A 22,772-nucleotide genomic window follows, 5' to 3' on the forward strand; every position below is an offset into this window, starting at 1 on the left:
CAGATGGCTCCCCGAGCACAGCCACTCTGTGTTCCTCTCTCCTGCACACTGTCACCGAGCTGACCCTCCTCTCTGACCTCCACACCACCGTTATCTGACAGCATGTCCATTTAGCTTCCTGTTGCCCGTAAGCCACAAACTGTATGACACCGTATGTTTGTTTCTATCTGGATTAAACTGAAAGTATAGTTCCACCAATTAAAACTGATATGCTAGAAATATAACTATGTAAATGTTTGACCCACTTTACACATTAGCTCTATACATGCATGCAAATGTATGTATTAAGTCACTGTTGCTTATACTTTTGAAACTCAGTACTTTTAATTCAGACCTACAGTCAAGTACTGTTTGCATGGGTGACTTTTACCTTTACCACAAAATAGTTAAACACCTTCATTTTACTTCTACACCAATCAGAATAATATGTGTGTATAGTTTGACACTAAAAGGCTCCTTTAATCTGCTAAAAAAAGTCTCCCTGTGCTCACCCTAAATTTCAGTTGAACACCTGTACCTGCAGGCATGATTTATAGGTCTGTTGTCCAATGTGTGACCTGTGTGTGATGTGGAAACACACACTGACAACTGACTTAATGGTGAAATGGGGGAATTGAGATATTGAATCAAAAAAACATTTATTAAGAATGATTTTAAATTAAATTAAATTAAAAACAGATCACTGAACCATTCAGTGGAGTAGAAAATCATCCAAAATCAATTTTTTTATAAAAGAGAAAAAAAAAAGATCAGATTATGGCAGCCACAAGGATAACAATGAGTTCATCAGTGAAGAAGCAACACTTAAGTGGATTCGGAGCTTGAATGTATCGTAGCTCTCAGCAGCAAGTAGCAAAAACAGCTCTGACTGAGATCGTGGCAACCAGCAACACACTGTGACCCAAAGCCAGGAGAAGAAATAATGAGACATTGTGAATCAATGCTACAGAAATCTATTAAGCTGGTAAGTAACTGCATTGTGCTGATTTAAGCACAAGGATGCAATTTTCAAACTACTGCTAAAGCCACTTCAACTGTACAAGAGGTTAATGGGATACTCTGACAGTGTACCACAGTGGAGATACTGTACGTTACCCACTTGAACTCAAGATGATGTCCTGGTAAGTTTGAATAATCCACTGCTGGCAGTGATGTGATCAGCAGCCTCAAGGGTGAAAGTCTTGTCTTTGTTTAGTCCACCCATCCTCCCTCTCATCCTCTCTCCCTTCTTGTGACTTCCTCCTATGCTGCCATAATAATTACGACAGCCTTTAGAGGTCACCACAGAACAATAAGCAATAAGCATAAATATAGGCTGCACTGATAGTCAAACTCTACAGTACGCCTGTTTTCTGATGAGGACTGTCCTACATCCTTTTTCCGACAAAACGGTATGTGTGTGAAAAGCTGCTAGGTTCTGTGTGTTATCTGTAAAGCTCTGATGAAGACTGTTCAAGCCAGATATGGGGGATACCAATCTGAAGATCTGACAACCAGCTCTATTCGGCTGCTGGTCTTTTAGGATCACTGGTAGTAGCAATAGCAGCGTCTGAACAGTGAAGATTGAACCGAGAAGATTGAACAGTGAGGACTGAAGATTGAACATGTCTTTGCTGGCTGTAATCAAAGGGATATTCTTGTGTAACTTAAATCCATGGTCTAACACACTGTGACACAGAGTAACACGCCCCCTCGAGAGATCAAGTTTTCTGACCGCTAGCTTATGTAGATTTAGCAACCTCAAAAAAGACTGCATGATAAAGATACACTGCAGTATACGCCTCCAACCAAGACACCGCCATCAAAAAGCCACTCATTGCCACAAATAATGCTCACAACAGCACCAAACTTCAGCAAATAGCGTCCCAGCACATAGTTCAAGGCATCAAACATCTGTTAGCTTATCGAGTGCAGTTAGAAATGCTCAATTTTGTTCTTTTCCCTGTCAGCTCTGGATGATAACTGTTACAAACTGGTAGGCAAGACACACATGTACTTTGATTGCATTTCCATGGAGTAATAATCATACATTTTCATCCTTGAGCTGCGGAACTCTACTGTGCTCGGTAATCGACTCGTCAGGGCTTCCCCACAACAGGAAGCTGTGCAGGAGAGTGGTGAGTTGTGTTCACTTTACAATAGAAATCCGGCAAAGCTTGCAGGTGTTTGATGCCTCAAACTATGTGCTGGGACTCTATTTGTACTGTTGCTGAAGTAGACCAAGGATTAAACTTATGCCAGAATGTCCCTTTAACATGTTAACCGACAATTTAAATGTTGTGCACAAAGTGCTGGGATCATTGCTCAGACAGCTCATGTTATTCAAAGGCTTCACTGATCAGTCATTGTTTCAAGAGGAACCAAAGTAGGTAGCTCAGCTGTTCTGTAATGAATCCAGACATACGCCATCTTTGATATTAGCAGCATGCAGGATTTATGTTGATTGAAGTGATGTGATGCCAACGCCTCGCTTTTACAGGAGTGGATCAGGAGCTGAGTTATATTTGTGTGGGTCACAATTGTGGCTTTAAAACGTGGCAAACAGCACTTTGTGAGCGGATAAAAAACACAAATAAAACCTACAGACATAAAATACACACATTACAAAGTGTAAGTCAAATACTGAGTGGAATTGCACTTTCAGTTGTGGAAAGCAGCTAACAGTGTGTATATGATCTTCTCTGGAGGACTGGACTTTCCAGATTCACTGCACAAGATTTAGAGATATTAAGAACTTAAGCTTATCCTCTCTGTTTTTTATTTATTTATTTATTTATTTTCAGTTGATAATATTATCTGAAAAGATTTTGTCTGTGTGTCAAATGCATAAGAATATAACAGTTAGGAGATTGTTTTTTGACTTCGAGGCGGAGTGATCAAGCTCTTGACCTGGATATCTAAATCTGGACATCCAACACTGGATTTGTGTTAGATATCCCACTTCAAGATCAAGAGATAAAAATTAAAAATGAGATAAAAATGATGTGACTTACATTAGCTGAACTCCGACCAAAATAGATCAAGAGCTGCTGTCTAGTTTCACGTAACCTTCTCCCCTTCTGCAGTCCAGACAGACTTCCTCTAATGAGTCATCAGGTGTGTAACAGAAGAGCTCAGCAGCCCTTTGGAAAAAGGTGTTTAATTATTTCGTGGATGGAAAGAAAAAGAGATAAAGAGCAAGGGAATACACACACACACACACACTCACACACGCACACACACACACACACACACACACACACACACACTGGCGGTCAAACAAACAAAGTTAAAGCCACTTGTGTATCAGGGCTCTTGAAGTAAATGCTGAAACAATGAGGCAAAGTTGGATCGTGATAAATGACACTGGAGTTGGAGTGGACACATGCTAACAGAGCGTGATAAATCCGAATGCACGAAAACGCATGAATGTTTTCCTGCTATTATTGAGGGCGGTTATTTTCCCAGTCACACGTGACCTGCTGTCACATGTGACGGGACCCGTGACTGTGAACGGATGTTTCCATGAGCATCCGTTCACCGAGAACCTATTTTTTTGCCAGAAAAATAGCTTCTTTTAATAATTAGCTTTCAGACACAATTCGAAATGAAGTGATTCAACAGTTCGACGAGTCTGTCCAGGCAGAAATTGTGTCCCATGCTGTGAAGTGCTCATTTCACAGACAAGCTGCTGATGCACTAACTCGTGTCTGTATAATGGAGCCATTTTCATGGAATACAAAGATAAACCATTATTTACTTGTATTTTACAGTGACAGTAGTAAATAAAAATCTCAAAATTCAATATATCCAGTGATACTTTGAGAAGTTCCATCTACAGATGGAAGAATTTCTGTCTCTCAGTCATTTGACCTCATTTCAACTCCCAGTGCACCAAATACGGCAGCTTGGTTTCTGACCTTAAGCTTCAAACTACGACACTCTACCTGCCCCTCTAGACTCAGTGTTGTATGCCAAGGGCACAAGCGTCGCCTTGAAAGTCAGTGGATAATGAATCCAAACCCTTTTATCTGAGTTGCCAGGGGCTATTATTTTAACTTTGCTTTTTATACTGCAACTTGTCAATCAAACCATTACATGTATGCACATGGCAATTATAAAGTCATAGAGTGTATTCTTATTGTCACACAAGTCAAGTTTGATTTTGTCATAATTTCAATAAAGTTTATTTAAAGAGTCCAATATCAAGGAGAGCATGAAGAAAAAAATAATAAAAAAGGTTAGAGTGCAGTCACATGTCAGTCCATAATGAAATAAATGCCCTGAAAAGTAGGGAAAGATAGCTTAATTTAAGAAGAAAAAAATAAATAAATAATGAGCACGTTGACTTTGGTTTATGCAGCACCACTGTGTTGTATTTATTCCAAGGTATCAGCCTGTTCCTGGATATTAGCAGAAACTTTTGAAGAAACTGAAGAAACTATTCTTCAGGCATATTGTAGGACTTGTTTTTTGTTTTTTTTTTTACATTTTTTGGCTGAATTTCAGAATCTCTCTGGGATGATTGCAGTGGACTCAGATCACCTGTGCATGGTGGGGAGACTGGCTCCTAATTAATGAGTGAAAGCAGCTTGGGACATTCTCCTCCTCGTCAGTCAGGGTGTGACGGCACCCTTTGTGAAAGCTTTAGAGAGGTGGGAGCTCCAGGCACTCTGGTCTGTCTAGGCCTTGTTGAGATTTCTTTGCTGTCTTTGTTCTCTTTAGTTTTTTGGACTTGTGTGCATTCTACAACCCAATTGAGTGACCATCAAATGTCACCAGTCCACTAGACTACCTTATTTCGGGCCATGCTTAATTGTGCAGGCGTGTTGCTTGCATTTCGATAGTTTGAAACCTGCAGGTTTGCACACACATCTGGGGAAAAAAGCCATTGATGAGCAGAAATATAGTTAGACTGAATTTGATTCCTGCAACATGTTTCATAGAAGTTGGGAAGTGCTTATGAGGTGGTCAGGTTCAAGCACAAAATCACTTTGGAAAAGGTCACGTTTGGGGTCAAAATACCTGTTTTAGACACTACAAATATGGCTGGTGATGTCCTGATGTCTTGTCAATATACCCGGTTTTGTCACCACAGACACAGCTGGTTATGTTGCTGGTCAAGCACAGTTTGTTTGCAAATGATTATATTCTGTCTTTAATTACATTTTAGACAGCGTTCTTTGTTTCTTCGCTGTCCCGGCCCGCTGCGCAGTCAGTTGTGTCATCTGCCCTGTATCATTTCCAATATCTCTCCAGAGACGCTTTCTTTCCACTAAAAAAACAAAAAGAAATCAATGAAATGTGAATGTGCTGCAGTTTTCTGTTGACTGCCCCGACTCTTCACCATACTTGAGACACTGGCATAATTGCATTTCTCTAAATCCTCTATAGAACAATAAGAATTAGTCTGATACTTATAGAGTCATAATCTTGTTTTTCAAGAGAAGATGTGTCAGGAAACACCATGCATTGTGGTTAATTGGTGAGTGTAATCCATTATGTTAATGACTGATACGTTATATCATTACAATTACTGGGCTTGCATTTGTATCCAAAGTATTTCACTGGAGCCAGAACTGAATCTGAGGACATCACTCAAAGTCAAGCTGGTCTTTTGAATCACAGCGGTGTCAAAGAAAAGAATGTTTCATTAACTGTGGTAATTAGCTGCCTAATACACGCGTGTTAAAAGATCTATTGCCATCACATTCTGTTTAACAGCCGCAGTATTATGTATAACGATAGTAAAAGGAACATAAACTGCTAATTATATGGACTCTTCTGTGCTGGTCACCTGTACTGCCCATGAAGGCAATAACTGCATTGGACCATTCATATCACACACTCCAAGCCTCTTTCAGGTCCTGTTAATCACCTGCAAAGGAATCCTTTAACTCCCACAGCTCCCAGGCAGCAAGGGCAATCTTACAATCTTACTCAAGCACTTGCTCTCTGCTCACAAATACATTTATATTTTTTTTTCAATATTTTCTCTACATGTCTGAAGCTCTCCTGTTCCCAGAAAACATACAGAATTGTATTCCGTATCAGACAAGGTCAGAGCAAAGGAGTAGACAGCTCATACAATGAAATCTCATTTAAATTATTCAAAAGAGTTGAGATTCATATTTAGACAATGAGAATCTCAGAGCAGTGTCAGCAAACTTAGCAGTCAGCAGTGTGTACTGTAGCTCAACGAATCATCCCTCCAATCTCAACGCAATCAGTTCTGTCAACTTGAAATAATGTGTAATGTAGAGAGAAAGATCGACGCTGTCCTATCAGAAAGCATCAGTGTGTCGTATTTAACCAGTATGCATTTAAAAACACACTTGTAAGTGTCTGAAGCAACACATCAACTGAATCCAGGACTCGGTCAAGAGTTTTCAAATCAAACACTGTGATGCATCAGCTGTGTTGGATAAGAGGTTTTAAAGCTGATGTGTATGTGCAACCTGCTGGAGAGATGGAGATTTTTTATTTCTCTCTTTTGAACAGTGTGTTTGTTAAAATGTGTTCTTTCAGCAAAGATGCAGCACCCCAACATATTTTTTTTGGGTTTAAGTCACATTGATGTCTATTTGTACCACCCTTAACATGTTGAATTCAGCAGCCTTAATTGCCATACGTGTTTATTTTGATACTGTAGTTAGAAACTTAGAGGTGTCTCATGAAGAGTTTGAGACGTGGGGAGGTCGGGATGGTTGGACGGGTCAGATGCTGGACTCTCCTTACAAAGACTGGCTAAAATAAAAACACAAAGTCATGATGCAATTATCTGGACAGCTTTCAAAGTTAAAAAGCTTTCAGTTCACTCTGGAAAAGAGAAACTTTTTAAACCTTATCTGAGTGTTTCAGAGGACTAGTGCTAACGTCTGGTACAACCAGACCTCAGAGCGTTCTGTGCAAACAAACCTCCTACAGTACAACATCTCCTCAGTCTGAGGACATGTAATTTTGAATTCTAAATTGTTTCATTTTTTTTGGAGTACAGGTTTGCTTGAAGGTGGCACCTCTCTTGACAGTGTGACTATAATAACTGCACATCACAGACTGATGGCTAGCTTGTTGAAAACAGCACAAAATTGACAAGCTTCTCAACTTCACCCACCACAATCCTGACTGGTACCCGATGTAGCTACATAACTGTGTGTGCACATGAAACACACACACACCCTGACACATACTCACACAATGCATGACAACAGCAGTTGGTCCAGTTGTGATTGGCAGATCATCCAGAGGCGACACAAAGCCTTTCTTCCACTCTCAAACTGAGCTGTCATTCAAATCGAAGCAGGGCAGCAACGCGATATGGGAGCTGAAAATAGCCGTTACTCACCCCGAGCCCTTCAGGGCACACACTGGAAACATAGTGTTTAAGGCAGCCAGAAGTGAGAGGCCACATTCACCTGCACAGCTGGTGGTAATGTGGGATAAAACTGACGGGGTTGGTGCTCCGAAGGTGCAAAATTTAAAAAGCTGCAGGTGTGACTTTTGTTCAGATCCTTTTAACGCCACTATCTCACACATTTCTAGATCGGTGCTTCTTGGCTATCAAAGGACCACTTCACAGGCTGAACCTTCATTCATATAAAACATTTAGTTTCCGATGTTAAGCTTCCTTCAAGTTATTGCTATAATTGTGACCTTTGAATAACTATGTGACTGATTTAATGGTGACTGGACATGCAAACTTCTGTTTGAGTCTTTATTTTGTACGTATTTTTAAATTAAACCCTGTGATGAACTGGTGACTTATCCAGGGTGATCCTGGCCATCGCCCAGTGTCGACTGGGATCGGCTCCATGCCATGATATACCATAGCTACATCCAAAATCTAAGACAATACCTAGTCTCACATCACAATGTTATAATTAGACTGTATATATTTACAAGCTCTACTTTTATGTCTTACATTTACTGTATGTTATTGTTTCAAGTGATGGAACTGCCTCTGATATCTTGATAGGTTCAACCTCTTTAATGTTCAAACATGTCAGCGCATTTCATCCTACGTTCATTAAAATCCTCTATTTTTAAAACGATAATGATGTCGATTGATCTTAAAATGCACTGTACAGTGCGTAATTAAACCAGGCCAAGATCAAATACCACCAGTATAAGGGGATTATAATCAAAAGCAGAGCTGAACACTAACAAGGTAACTCTGGCACAGGGAGCAGCCTCTCGTGCTGTTTACCAGGAATCTGTGTCACTGTAAAAGCTGTTTGTGTGCTGACCTCTGGCCTCCATCAGGAACATCTGCTTCACACCAAGAGGCCATTAGTGTTTTTCACTGCAAATTCATCTTACTGCTTCTGAACTAATGCTTATTTTTCTTATTTCTCTAATTCCGTTGGTCTGTGTATTTCTCTTCCAGTCCATCTCCTGTTCATTTTCCCTCTCACCTGCAGTGATCCTGTGTTTCGTTAAGTGTGGGTCGCTGTTCAAGACAACCGCTGCTGAAAGAAATCCCTTTTGAAGCGCAACAGAACAGAAAATGCACTCCCATCACTGCTTTGTAGGAAAAAAAATACACTTCAAATTAACATTACAAGCCTGCGTTATTTTCACACAACACTGCTGTTACCGGATGTCATGTAATGCCAGTGTGGCCCGCCTGCCCTTCCTGGTTATTTGTTATGAAAATGAAAGCGCTTCGGTTCAGAGTTCTCTTTCATATATTAATGTGTGGATAAGTGCTCCTTCTGCCCATTTATCTTCCCAAGTGTTTGAAAAGCTTAGTTGCTTTTCATCCTTTTTCTGCCAGTCATCTCTTTCAGTACTGGAATATAAAAAAAAAAAAAATAAAAAATAAAAAAAAATCATGGAAACATTTGATGCTTGTTTGCAGTTTCTTTACAGCAAATCAAAGGAAGCGCACACACTGCACACCGGATTGTGCTCATATTCTCTCAAGTCCATACTGCCATGCAGATTCACAAACACATATGTGGGATAAATAAATGTTGAGTGTCCTTTTTAATTGCCATCTGCCATGTGTTCTCCATGTAGACATATGGGATGCCTTGCCATGATGTATCTGTACTGTAAGAGTACATGCTGAGATGACAGAAATGTTTCCACCAGTATAGATTTTGCTTCAACTTTATTTGACTTTATTTGCAGTCAGCAATCACTTGTTGAGGTCACAGACAAAAAAAAAAAAGTTGTGAACTTGTCAAAGCCTCGACGATGCAAGTTGGATATAGCATGCATGATAAGGTCTTATAGTCAGAACACATCCACACAAGCTTTTCAGTATTTGGAACCGTGTCCTCCCTGCGGAACCGCAACACGAGCAGGCAGTTAAACATGTTCGGTGCTGACATAATCCTCGCTGCCCACGCATCCTAATCCATTCTCTCACACATTCTTTTCTTTTTACGCCCTGTTTTTTTTTTTTTTCTTTTGCAAATCAGCGCACTGCTGGAGCTGTGTTATTCCCGTGTCACATCTTATGTGTGTGATCTTATGATGTGTGACTCCCTGTTGCTGATGAGTCATGTAGTGTGGAAATCGAGAAGACTGCAAGACTCCCAATTACAAGACACCAAGTTGCGTAGTGTGAACAGTTCAGTTCATCTGACGACTCTGAAAGTTGTGTCGCGTGACCGAGGCATAATGAGGGAGGGCCGAGTGTCGCTCAGCTCCTTTCACTCTGCAGATACACCCGTTAATTCTGCAGGTCTACAGACTGCTTTGTGTCTTTTGTTAGAATTACAGGTTTGTTGCATCAGTGTGATAAATCACCTTGAATTTTCACACATTTTATTCACTGAATAACAACTACAGGAGGGGGAAATCTCTTATCTGTATCTCATAATTATGACTTGGTATCTCATAATTACAAGATCTTTATCGCATGATTACAGAATACAGATTTTATAATTACAAGATCTCTGCTGAAGAGTGGCTGTAGGAACTGATGTTTCAGGTTGGTGTGGTAGTCAGGTCAATTTAAGAAAGGGCACGGTGAGTTTTAACCGAATGCTGACAGTGACTCATAGTAAGATAATTACCACAGTAACACTGGGAAATAGTTGTAATTTTGAAAAAATAAATAAATATATAAATATAAATATAAATATAAATATAAATATATATATATATATATATATATATATATATATATATATATATATATATATATATTTATATATTTATATATATATAAATATAAATGTTGCACTTTATCTATAAATACTCATTTTGGCAGGCGCACTGCTTGATTTATTCATACTAGTTTGAACTTCATGGGGTATCTCACTTCCTTGATTGAAAAAGTACCTTGTTAAATCATTGAGTTCATGTATCATTTTTTTTTAAATTACATTAATTGACCACACGCAGTTTGAAAAGCTTTTATTTGTCTCTGAAATGTCTAACAGTACCACAGTATATGACTGTTTGGTATTCTTGTAATTTGCAGTTAGCAGCGTTTCTTGATACCCATCAGATGTTCCATAGAGGCTCGTAAAGGTTTTGCAAAACTGAATTGGGTATAATTATGGCCCTATAAATATAACACAGATTCCCTTCACAGTAACAATGTTCAGAGCAGCCACACTTGGGCGAGCATTGCTGTAAATGTCACTTGGATGATGCAGTGCAAAGGAAGAGAACATGGAAAGCATTTCATTTCAAGTAAATAAACTTTAACAGGCGACCAATATGGATTGGTAATTGCACATTTTTCTACTTTTCATATCTCACTGGGTACAGGATTTCTTTTCGCCTCTGTGTGGAGGAGGTAAAAGGAGGAGGAGGAAGGCGACTTTCAGCGTGGAGCAGGAAAACTGCAGATCACATCATCTGGACCACAGCAGCCAGAGTTGATTCAAATTTGAATGTAATTTGTCCGCAGTGCAATTTTCAATCATGAGCTACAAACATTCATTTGTTTGCTGCGTCCGCAGGCAACATCTCCCGTTCTACTGGCGGGAACTTTGCTCCTGTTTTGCCAAAAGGCTCCTGTGAGGGCTGAAACAATTAAACTGTATTCGCAGCTAAGATCTGTTTTGGTTTGTTCCATCGCTGCATTTCGAGTTAGCAATAATAACAAATGGCACACATCTGTGCTGATTTTGCATGTTGAGTTTTAGTGTCTTCAGCATCGCTCCATGTCAGTGGCTCCCCGATGACTTCATATCAATTTGTTCATTGTTTGAAAACCAATATCATCACAGGATCCTTTTACCAGCTGTGAAATATATTAATTTGTGTTGGTTTAGTGCTCTGTCCACTTTACACCCTGTCTACCCCCCTTAGCCCATTCATGTGTGATGATGTCAGAAATTAGTATTTTATATGTCGTGTTTGCTCTCTTTATTTTATGTGGCTATTTGCACTGTGTCTGTCTATTCGATAGACGAAGAGAAAGAAAGAAAGAGAGAGTTGGGCTTGTCAGGTTGCTCTGCATATAATACTCTTTGAACACATACATAGCTTGTGGTAATTGCACCTAAACACAGCATCAGATTTGCGTTACCAGCTGTGAGAGTTCTCTCAAGGTCCCCCACACACCGCCCAGACTCAAACCAACAGCCAGCTGCCTTCATCCGACCACTCCGTTGCCTCTGCTCAGACCCGTTCGGCAGAAAATTTGCAATGAAACATACCGCTTTGACGTGCTGCCAACTCAACAGTATCATACACGTTCTGATACAATAAGCCTCCTTAACATCAGGTGGCGCTAGTCTCGTGCCATTTCTCCAAAACGGGAAATGACGGAACGAAGTGCATAGAAAAACACAGTGCACGCAGAATTCCACCCCTGCAACACACCATGCTGATTCGCTAGCACACCACTAATCAGAAAGTTCATACAGTTAGCACACAGCCAATCAGAGATTCCAATGGCTCAGACGACCGACAGCCGACCTTATCAGACTTTGCATGTTGAATCAGAGCAGACGCTGTTCGCATGGTTCCAAAAGTTTCCAACGCAGCTGAACACACTGAACAGATTTGTTCCCGAACTCATCCGAGTCTCCCCAAACGCTTCAGATGGCCAACGGTTGGCCTGCTGTGTTTCAGGCTTTAAATGCAGACGAGGTTGTCATCCGTAGCTTTGGACGGTAACTCCTTTTACTGTTCAATTGTATAAGTATGCAACATTTACTGTACATTACTGCCAGGTTGACAACATAAAACAAACTTTTCCTCTGCTCTACTGTTTCACTGTCTCTTTTCTACTACACACTCTCGTTGTGCACACAGCAGGAAAGCACACCTGAGATTGTTAACAGGAACAAAGTTTTGCTTGAGAAAAGGCTGAAGTTTGGGAAATTCTAAATGCAAATTCAAAAATAGCCAGTCCCATGTGAAACAAACTGAACTGAACTGAGCCTGGACAGCTTAGTGGAGAACTTCTCGAAAGTGAGATCATTTTACATGTTAACACAAGTTAAAAAGGTGAGAGAAAACCCTTCAGGATATGTTAAATCATCTGGCCCAAGAAATCACATGTCTGGGTCTGAGCAAACCGGTCTCCACCGCATTAATGTAAAGGTTCAGTAAATCCATGATTTGAGGAAATGCACATTGTCAGCATTAACTTATACTTTTCTTTATATTACAGCTTTGTTTTGTCACACCGCGGTGAGGGATGTCCTGTCTTGGGTTTTTGTCTTGTGAATTTCATGTTTTATTTTGAAAAGTAACTCTCCTCTCGTTTCAGGTCACTTGCCCTTCCTCTCGTGTCCCCGGTCTGACGTCATCCCTGATCCTTGATTGTTTTCACCTGTGTTCCCCTTCCTGGTGTGTGTATAAAGTCTTTGTCTTCCCCTGTCTGCGTCGCAGAAGTATTTCATCGTTTGTCGTATACGGAAGTCTTGTCTTGAAAACCATAGCTAAGTATTGTCAAGTTTTATTTTCTGAAATTGTTTCTCTTGGGTTGATTGATCTTTGTTTCTAAAGTTCTGGTTAGAGTTTTGATTTTCAGTTTAGAAATTTTTGATAGCCTTTTGTTTCCTCCGTGTGGAGCGCCTTTTGTTGTACCTTTTGTATTATTCCGTATAGATAATTTTCATAGCCTGTGTGCTGACCTCTTCGGAGTGATTTTGTTTTCCATTTAAAGTTTTATAGTCAAGTATTTAGATCAGTGTAGATTCCTCCTTCGGGATCGCTTTTCGTTTTGCATGTTCTATGTCTTGTCTGTCTTCATAGATTTTTCATAGCAATTGATTTATCAATTCATACCGAAGAAGTTGCAATTCAGCAAAATAAAACCTGTCATTACACCTGTTATTCTGCATCTGAGTCCTCTCTCCTTGTCTGAGTCTGACATGTTTCTTCAGGTTCAATTTTCCATTTCATGTTTTTTTGACAATGCATTGCTCTGTTGTGTTCTGTTGTGTTTAGGCACAAACTCAAACTTGCCACAAACATAACAGGAGATATCCTAACCTTTTATCGTACTGTATCTGTTCGTTGTCACCAATTACCCAAAAGTCTCATGAGATTGCTTTCTAAACATGGGTGAATGTGTTGGTGGTCTGTGGAAAGTTAACTGTCAACATTTATTCCTGACCAATGGGCTGAATGAAGCTAGTGGTCCACTCTGTCACTTTGCACTTCTCCATTTGATTTTAATACTTGAAATGATTAAAAGGAGATGTGATCAGATGCAGGTGTAATCGTGCATGATGATTTAAACACTAATGCTCCTTTCTGATTTGTGCCCATTGTATAAACTTGGGCAAATCAAACTGGAAGCATGTACATTTAACAGCTGTTTTGGCTCTCTAGATGAAGTTCACTCCACTGAGGTCTTTATCCTCAATCCATTCTCTGCATTACAACATGTTTTTGAGGCATTATTTGACATTAATTTCCGCTGCAGCGTATGTTACATTAGCATCACCAACCAGCGTAAGTGGACAAATTACCTGATCAGTGGCAGATGGCAGACAGATGGATCCATTCCCCAGGAATTGGTCGATGGTGTCACCGCTTCACGGTTTCCTGTTTTGTACTTTGGGAAAACAAGAGAATGACTGTTGGTGTTGACACCTACATTAAAGTGATCTAATCTACAACCTATTCAGTGAAAGTGTTGGTGTTAAGTGATAAATGGAAACACTTTCCCTGGGGTCATTTTGTGAATGTCAGTTCAATAAAGGAATATGAATGTACGCTCACTCAGTTTGGGCTAAATGCAATTTCGCTGACATTGTTTACATGAATCTGAAGAAGTCTAAATGATCTAATATCCTCCCAAATTGACAATAAATTCAAAAAGGAAAATTAAGTACCAAATACTAAATGTGCCTTTGACTTTGCAGCATACTTTGAGTTGTGACACTTTTTTTTATAACTGATTATATTACAGGCCTTAGGGGCACTTTTCTCTGATGAGCAGGTTCTATAGCACACTGTAGAGTTGTATAAATGTACCCAAAGTCCCACTTCAGTAAAAGTAAAGATATCATATTGAAATATTACTTTGGATAAACTCAATGTCTCCCCTATGAATATAGAGTAATGGGAACAAAAAGTGTCTTAAAACATCTTGTATGAAATTATAAAAAGTTGTTTCTGACAATAAATGTAGCAACTGGACATATTTTTAAATAAATCACAAACATATAGTGGTTGCTCTGGTTATCGGCTGCCCACAAACTGTTGTGACTGTAGCTGCTGCTAGCTTGTTAGCTCATTTAGCCATGCAGCTAGTGTTCGGAGCACAGAGGGAGTGTGATTGTTGTTTGCTCTGAATGGCAGGGTGGCATTTTTTTACAAGTGCTGAAGGACCATAGAGGTCATGAACATCTTTGGCATATTTTCAAACACTTATTTCTTCACATTCTGTAGTTAAACGTATTTGATTTTCGAATGTTTATGAACCATTTGTTTTGACACACATACACACACATACTGTATACTGTAGGTTTTGATTTGTTAAGTAGACATCCTGTGTCTCCCGTCAGACTCTCCCAGACATCTACTCCCCAACCGTCACGATCGTACCTAATGCAATGACGCACATCAACACAGTCAACAAATGGCACTGCTCGGTTTCAAAAGCGCCGAGCAGATGGCTTTTACATTGAACTCCAGAAGGGTTTACTTGAAGGGAACCCAGCACTGTCAAACTGCCTGGATTCGACAACAGCTTTCACACAAACTTTTAAGGCTAACAGCTTGAGATCTGGAAAAAAAAAGAAGGAAACACTGTCAAATCAGCTCAAGAGTAAACACAACCTTAAAGGAAACTTGGCATTTCTCACTCCACCTACCCTAACTAGAGCTTAATGCATCAGCCATTTCTGGAGGAAGCCTGGGTGTGTGTGAGGCAATGTTCTGTCAAGGATTTTCTTTGTAGGAGGGATGAATCACTTTACTGTCACCAAGTGGGAGGGGTCCCATGGGTGTAGTCATCCTATCTAAAGTGGATTTTCTTTATGCATGATTGTGTTCAGACCTAAACATGTGTCAAGTGGATAAATTGATACAATGACTTGCTCGAATAACTACTGTTGAATGATCCGCTAATATTGGCTTACCTGCATAACTACTGAGCCACATCTTGAGTCGGTACATCTGTAAGCAGGTGCTACAGATGGATCGTCGAATTACTGTAATCATCAGTACCTATTGTCATGTGTGACAAAGCTTTACGTTTCATCTTTGATGTTTCTGTGATGGAACCACTCCAGGCTCCTGAAGCGTTGGGCATGTTTTTGTGTAGCTGATCCGTCTTTATGTGGATGACAATGACATGTTCAACAACTGAAAGGCATCCAGTGGCTCTGATGTCCCTGCCATGTAATGAAGAAGACTGTTTTGGATTATGCTTTACCAAAACTTACTGAAAGACTTTTTGACTAAAATATGTCAGCTTTCATTAACTACACAAGTCGGATCTGTTTAAAGTTCTCATGAAGCCGTTGGTGGAGCACTACTTGCCCCAGCAAAGAGGTGAGTCAGGAAATCGGTTGTTACCTCCGCCAGCTGTGCAGCTCAGTTTGCTGTCCTAACGGCAGGTAGTTAGCAGTTTAGCTAACAAACTTTAGCAATAGATTTCACTCAAATCCATAAAGGGTTTATAAAAATGTATATTTGCCCCCTTCAGCAGGATGAGTCATTATTTTTTTCTTTACTGTTATCTGGGAAACATCGATAGGTATACCCAAAAAAAAAAAAAACTTTTTACCATTGTTGGTCCTGATATCAGTGAGTAGGTAAGATATACTGCAAGACATATGTGATAAAAATCACTTTAAATTGAACAATATCTGGGATAACAAGCCAGTGTTACTGTATACAGTTTCCAGGTTTCATTTGAAATTCAGCTAAAGTTCCCATAATTGGCTGCCATCAAACACAGCAGACGATCAGTTTGTTTTTCTTGCAAACAGCAAAAAATGAGACTACTTGCTTTTTATACTGATAAATAATTCAGCGTATTTGCTGTGCATTACTTTTGTTGATGTAAAATAATACAGCTGATGGCCGCACATTCTATCCTGGGGGTACACCAGAACACAAACAGCAGGTCACCGGAGTTTGATGTTGATGCCAGCATCAGGCACGTCTGAGTGCAAATTAAAGTTTCTCTCAGGTAAAATATGGGGGTCAGGAAATGATGACCGAAGGAAGTAACAAGATGATAATGGGATCACACAGAAATACAAATGTATGCCTAAAAAAGCCACTGTTATTTCTTCAGGATCTTCAAGTTAAACAACTTGAGAAAGAGGTAGTACTCCTACACTGAACTGCTCATAGTTTATGTCCAAACAACACATGATGACAGGGGTCACATGTGCTTACTGTGCTCATATCACAAGTCAAGGAATTAGATGAATTAGCTTCTCTTCAGTCTTTGAGACTTTGTTCATACACTCTTTTACATAAACACCTACCTGAACCAACGCTCTGCTCACTCCACCATGGATCTTGGCTTTTTGTCCACATAGAAGTTGACTGCAGTGTCTCCCCCCCCCTTGTCGCTTCTTTCTCATGTCAGTTTTTTTTTTTTTTTTTCCGTCCTACTTGTCAAGTTGTAATCTGGTTGGTAGCCAGATGGCTCAAAAGGCACAGAGGGAGTGCAGGGTTTTGATCAGGTCACACAGTGTTGTGGGATTAAAGATGCTGAAGATTGTGGCTTTAGCTAGTTGACAACATCACATGTCATGAGAGCATCAAAGTGGTTTCTGAGGTCAATATTGCTGCCACCGCTGCTGCTCCTCTTTTTTATGCATCAGCTTCAAATAATGATTACGCTAGTTAAAGCTGGCATGCAGCTTCCTCTCAGTGGTTAGCAGCAGGAAACCACTGCCCTGTTTTTTAAAAGAGATGAGGCTGGTGACCTACCACACCACAACCAGCTGTGATGAGTTGATCTAAGAGATAAAGGAAGGAAGCATGCTGCTAAGCAGCATGTGTTATTAAAAAAAATGACAGAATTCTGATATCACAGATTTGAGGACTACAGATGTCTTCGCAGTGGGAAGTGAGGATCACTGGGGGAAACTGGGACTGTGCTCTGGGTAAAGCCGAGGTCAAACAAGTAAGAGGACCGACACAGACAGGACAATGTTGTTGAGAAGAGGACTGAAACCAGACTTGGAGAGAGAGAAAAGAAATTTCTCCTATAAAGAAAAAGGCTGTGTCATCTTTTGTGAAATACTGACCTACTGTGCTGCAGTGTTGAGCCTCCTTCCCCAGGAGAGCTCCTCTTCAAGTCCAAAAGGAGATTTCACAAATGGCTGTTCAGCTCTAGAGATGGCCTGCAAGAATCCATCTCGAGCTGATGATGGAAGATGGAAGTCGTCTCAGGAGCTGTTAACATGCAGTTAAATAATAATATCTTGACAAGAATAATTTACTCTTCAGTAACCCGCCATCAATATTTCACCCTGACAAGAATAACAACACTACACCAAATCTCACAGAAACTTCAAACAGCAATTTTCTTACATATTTTAATGATTAAACTTATTCAACAGTCTCACCGCTTTTCACTCAAGTGGAGTAAAAATGTAGTCTGTATGGAAATGTCACAGTCTCTAAGGCTGTCATGAGAGAAGACCGCCTTGTTTTAGTCATTTTATATTTTAATAAGTGATTTGAGGATGGCATCATTAAATCTAAATGGTGCCAGAGACATGAGTGAGGGTTTTTACTTTTATGAGCCACTCAAAATAAAAGACAAGAGGGTCTGGGGACCCATTCTGATGAAACTAATGCGGTAGATTGGCAAAAGAACTGGTAGGGTGCTGTGGGGGGGAAGCCAGAATAGACGTGTGATTGCCAACACTGCTGTTTTTGTGCTTTTGTTATTGTTGTGAATGATGTAAAAAAAAAAACAAAAAAAAAACAAAAACATGCAGATTCAAGTATAGTTTAAAATGAGATGAAATGTAATCTGTACCTGTAACCACACCTACCAGTGATGTCACAGTGACCTCAGGCACTGAAGAGCAATCTGAGATGATAATCCACTGAATGTCAGCAAAATCAGCGTTTCAGGAGCCCTAATGGCAGACGAGGGTGACATCATCTTCTCCTAATGCAAACAGAACGGAGGTGAAGGATTAACAGCCAACACACATGATTTTCAGATTGGTAGTAATGTTTTTCAAAGCCACAATTGTTTCTCGCCATTTGTGTCAAATACAAAGTTAGTTAGCATAACGTAGGCTAACTTCGAGGTGTTACCAACTGACTCACCTTTATTTCAACCTGCTTGCACTGTTTTTTTTTTTTTGTTTTTTTTTATAGCTCTACCTGAGTTTGATCCAAAGGGTTATTTAATCAAATTCAAGAAGGCTGCAGAGGAGTAGATTACTGAGGTGACATCTTAAAATATCAGAGTGCCTTGTGATGGTTACTGGTTGGAGACAGAGAAAGCGTTGACAGAATATATCCTAAGCAACCAAAATAGCAAGAAGAGCGATTCCCTAAGTATTTGCATAAGAATGGGCTGATCACTTAGCATCTCTGCAGAGTCCATGTTCTGAAATACACTATTTCAATAACATCACATCGCCCTTTCATTCTTTGGTGCATGCAGTCCCTCAACCAGTGTTATGCTCAAGTTTGAATGGTGAACTGGTTGTATTGTAACATATAGTTGTATGGGAAATGTTTTATAATGTCTAATCAAAGCATTGGTGGGCGACACTGTGTACCCTGATGAAACAGAGTGTGAGACAGACACACTTAACCTGCATGCTAATAATCACGCTAACAGCAATAACACTCTGCTGACAGCACAGAAAATGGATGGATAATGTAAGAAACTCAGCATTTGATTTTATTACTCTGGATCTTTTGACGATGTCTTGGAAAAGACAAAATAAATACTTACTTACAGCACACGACGGAGCTGGCCAGGTCATAAGTGAGTTATTTTTGTTTTCTCGAGACTTGCTGAACCGATGGATAATCTCTTCTGTTGCTTAGTTATAAGGACACGTGACTAAAACCTGCCTGGTATCATTTTGAAATGGGTTCTGTCTGTTCTGTTTAAAGGTTTCATTTCTTTATCTGTAACAACTTGTATGCAATGTTAGAATTAAATAGATTTGATGTTGCAGAGAGGGTTTCCATTTCATTTGTTAATTGCACAATTTCATACTTTCTCCTTCTTGTTTCTACTGAACAGGAAAAGCCACAATGGCAATATTGACTCATGCTGATCTACAATTCTGATATTTCTTTGTTTTTGTCCCCTGGGAGAACTGACGGCACGAGTGAGAAAGATGGAGAAGGAGAAGGAGAATGAGAAAGAATCAGTCTGCGAACACCGCCTGCTCTCCTCAGGGGACAGAGGACATTCAGTCTCGCAAACATTCAGGCAGATCAATTTGACGAGGAGAATGGAAAACAGTGGAGAGGCACGTAGTCACAGCTGGAAAAATCACACAGCATCCACTGCATACTGTAAGTACGTACATACGTACGCAGGCGCACGCACACACACACACACACACACACACCTTCTACCCACTCACTCTCCTATTGCAGATTAACAAGCACACTGAGACATAAACAAAACTGAACTTTTCAAGCTGGAACAAGAATAGTTGCATATCTGCAAAAGGACAGAGTTTCCCTCATTATATTGGTAGAAACACGTGTGAATCTACAGTACATACGCACAAGCAGCCATATATCTGATGAAGTTACTCACAGTAACAAGCTACGTTTCAGTATATGAAAGGAAACAGCAAATGTCCCTCATTTTTCAGTGCTATACAGTTTTATTTAGAACATTATGATGTGTCTCGCCTGATCCACGGACTGAGAATCATGAACACACAGCAGCAGTGCTCCTCCTCAGTTAAATATCAGTAATTATTTTCTTATGCAGTCTAACAGAGTTGTTTAGATGGATGATTGTGCGGGGCAGAGGCCAAGGCTGAGGACCAAATCTCGAGTGCTACTGTTGTAAACTTATTAGGAAAGTTTATCATGGATATTTCAAGTAAAATGCACATCTCACATACTGCTGCTGAGTTCTCCCATCTTACACACTAATCCTCCACTCACCTTTTTTTTCTTAAATGTATGTGTTAATAAGACCCTGCTCCATGGTGCAAATTAAACTGTCCTCTCTCACACCTGGGTGAATATGATGAAGAGACACCTCTTTTAACAATTTCAGTCTACTGCACTTCGTGACACAGCCCTTCAAAGGGAGGTATGCGGCAGACACTTCCTGTCAGTGCCGCCAAGCGTTCACTGGAATTGAATTCAGTTCCATTTAATTGTGCCACATAAAGGTGTTCACATAATTTCCCAGCGTTTATCAATTGGGGCTATGATTACCTGTTCTCTGACACGTTTGCCGGTCTCTTCCATCCAGCTTCAGCTCATCCCTTTGCATTTGTTGTGCTAGTTATAGAAAAAGCTGATAAGACCTGATCTCAGGCTAGCAAAGAAAATTATTTTACCCGTCTCCTTTTCGAACAGACGCCGGCAGCCATCTCACCTGCAACATGCATGTACATCTCTGCCTCAGCAAGACAAAAAGAGAACCTATAGTCAGAATTCTATAGAAAAAAGACGAATGAAAGAGGAAAAGCAAAGTAGACTCAAACCATGTTCACATCACGTGTTGTGTTATTACATCTTGGAATCGTTCTATGCAGAGCTCACCCGTGCATCGCCTGTCAATGCAGTGATTTCTATATTTGTATTAAGTGATTAAAATCACTGAAGCCAATCAATTAGCCACAGAATCTGCAGATGATGGTCAACCACAAGATGCTAAGAGTCACCCAGGAATTCTTCATGCACAGATGTGTCTCATTCACTGTATTAATCAAGCAGACGCACCGGGCTGGGTCACAGTTTACATGTAATGTGCGAGTGTGTTGAAAGCCGGCCCTCTTGCCTCACTGCACGAGCATTTAGGGGAGGATTACACAATTAAGAGGAGGAGACATGTTCACAGAGGTTAATTATGTATTGCATGGGATTTACTGCAGTCATGTGATCTGCAAATGTCAGTTCTGCGGGGAAAAATTGTCAGAAGCATCTGAAAAAGAAGGCATAAACACAGTGCAGATGGGATGTTAAAGAGCCACAACAAACACTGTGATGGGGAAAGAAACATGGATTACATATTACATATAGGCTTGTGAGAACAAGAAAAATGAAAATAAAAGTGATTATTGTGGACGGATGTTGTCCTTGTCAGCCAGTGAATGGGGAAAATCCCAACAGGCTACAGCTACTTACTTTCAGTGTACTTTTACCTCTGAATTAACATCCATATCAGCAAAGGCACATTTGTGCAAGGCCATTTTCTGAGTAAATCTGGCTCTCGAAGCCAGCCAATAAACAATCTTGATTTGACAGTGTTTTAGAGTGTTTTGGACCCTTTCTGCTGTTAATAAAGGATCTCACCTCTCTCCTTCACCCTCCATTTCTCACCCTCTACCCAGCAGCTGTCTTGTTCTGCAGCATGTTGCTCTGCACACAGACTCGGCATTCACCTCATGTTCTACCTGTGACGGCTGACTGACGGTCCACAGCCTCTTCCTGGGAGTCAACGATTTAGCGAACATGCACGAGATGGAAAAGTACCAAACCAAACCTACACGGGCGTACATGGAAACACACGTGAGCATTCAAATAAAAAAAAAAGGATAACACACTGTATTATGGCCAGTGAGGTGGTGAGTATACAGTACAATGAATGTAATAATACAGAATTTTCTCCAGCTGACATCCATCTGCAGCTGAAGGCGTCATAGTGTCCACCACCTTTTGAATGTCATATAATTTTGATGATGAGAGATTTGCCTGCTGACCCACAGAAGACGGCATCAGCCAAATGAATTCAAAGAGAAAGCAGTTGTGCTGTTATCTGCCGAGGTGATTGCACGCCTGCTGTGACTACCTTGGTCACTTTCTGCAGCCGTCACTGATTGGAAATACAAACGGAGGTTTTGACGGACAGTAACAATATTGTAAAGTCAGTCACGGCGCCTCGTGTCATTATTTGGCGCCAGCTGTCTGCAGACTTATGACCTTTGACGTCTCTGCTATCCACTCTGACAGAATGTTTCAGGGATGAGATTGGCCTCTTGTCTTCACTGCTGACATGTCATGAACCTCCTATAAGTTGCGTTGCGTGTGTGTTTTCCCCCTCTTTTGTAGTGTTGTGGCTCTGTGATACATACCTGTCACCTTGTGCTTGCTTAGCTGACAGGTTCGATCCATAAGTCTATCTCGTGGGTTCAAGTTTTGAATCAAAGACTATGTTTCAGGTGGAAGACCTCACAGTTGGGAAACCAGAAAAGCACCGAGCACATCATTTTCAG

The 22,772-nt window shown here is 40.3% G+C and overlaps 1 long non-coding RNA gene across 1 annotated transcript; it reads right to left on the reverse strand.

The window, feature by feature from the left end:
• Positions 1 to 2,992: 2,992 nt before the first annotated feature.
• Positions 2,993 to 17,744, reverse strand: LOC119033883. Its single transcript, XR_005079413.1, has 3 exons — positions 17,628 to 17,744; positions 13,878 to 13,963; positions 2,993 to 3,122 (listed from the first exon to the last, which is right to left on the reverse strand). It is a non-coding gene; the product is annotated as an uncharacterized LOC119033883 (long non-coding RNA).
• Between the last annotated feature and the right edge of the window lie 5,028 nt (positions 17,745 to 22,772).

Source organism: Acanthopagrus latus, chromosome 15 (genome assembly GCF_904848185.1).
Source record: "Acanthopagrus latus isolate v.2019 chromosome 15, fAcaLat1.1, whole genome shotgun sequence".
NCBI classification, from domain to species: Eukaryota; Metazoa; Chordata; class Actinopteri; order Spariformes; family Sparidae; genus Acanthopagrus; species Acanthopagrus latus.